Below are 1,540 nucleotides of genomic sequence, written 5' to 3' on the forward strand. Positions count from 1 at the left end.
CTTCTGCAACAGTGTTGGGAAGAACTTTCCGAACAACATTTGATTTCCATTGTAGAAAGAATGCCACGAGTGTGTTTGGCTGTTATATCTGCAAAAAGTGGCTACTTTGAGGAGTCAAAAATTTAGATTCTACCAGCCTCTGGAATTCTGCAGGAGGGATGTGACACCATTCTTCCATGAGAAAGTCAATCAACTCATGCCTGGTTGATGGACGTGGAAAACGCTGTCTCAGGTGTCGTTCCAGAATATCCCATAAATGCTCGATTGGGTTCAGATCTGGTGACCGAGAAGGCCATGGCATATGGATAACATCAGTGTCATGCTCATTAAACCATTGTGCGACCACATGTGCTCTGTGGATGGGGGTCATTGTCATCATGGAAGACCTTCCCAACTCCCAGGCAGGAAAGAAATACTGCAACATGGGGTGAAGATGATCACTCAGTACCATTAAGTTGCGATTACCATTGACCTTGCATTCTAAGGGAATGAGTGCACCCAAACCATGCCAGGAAAATGCGCCCCACAACATTACAGAACCACCAGAACACTTCACTGTTGGAACCAAGCACTCAGGGCTGTAGAGTTCTTTAGGTTGGCGCCACACGTGCACTCGTCCATTTGTCGAGAACATGGTGAAGGATGATTCATCTGACCATATCACATTTCTCCACTGCTCTGTAGTCCATTGCCTGTGCTCTTTGCACCACTGGACTCGAAAACGTGCATTGCCAGGAATGATGAGTGGTTTGTGCACTGCAACTCGACTATGGTATCCCTCTCAGTGGAGTTCTTGGTGGACTGTTTTTGATGAAACTGGTTGAAATTTTCAGTCAATTGATCTACAGTTGTTCGCCTGTTTTGCCTTGCACTTTGAATTAATGCACGGATATCACGATCCTGTAGTATGTGCTTCCGCCCACTGTTTGCTGATGATGTTTTTCCCTAGGAGTTCCATGCCGACATCACCTTAGACACCGTTGTTTGTGAAACATCAGCAAGTTGAGCTGTCTTGGCTCCTGCCAAACGCGCCCCAACAATCACCCCTCTTTCAAAGTCACTGAGGTCTCCTCTTGCAGCCATGCTAGCCTTAATTATAAGCAATTATAAGCAATAGGCCTGCCCAGCATTTTTATACATGACCTTAAACATGCTGTGATGTTAATTGCTCAATTATCGCAGGAGTCACATCTGTGTGGAAGCCTTTGCTTTCAATATACTTGGTGTCCCTCGTTTACCAGGTGTTTCCATTATTTTGTCCACTACCTGTATGTATGTATTTATTATATATATATATATATATATATATATATATATATATATATATATATATATATATATATATACATACATACATACACACACACACACACACACACACACACACACACACACACACACGCACAGACGACTGCTATCCGCGTACATAGATATTAATAACAATGTGTTTTTGTCTCTGTAAGCGCGCTCCACCCACTACATGGCTTCTGATTGGCCGCTTTAAAGGAGTTGTCTGTGGGATGGTCACCGCATCACGGTG

This window comes from Polyodon spathula, chromosome 17 (genome assembly GCF_017654505.1).
Source record: "Polyodon spathula isolate WHYD16114869_AA chromosome 17, ASM1765450v1, whole genome shotgun sequence".
Lineage (NCBI taxonomy): Eukaryota > Metazoa > Chordata > Actinopteri > Acipenseriformes > Polyodontidae > Polyodon > Polyodon spathula.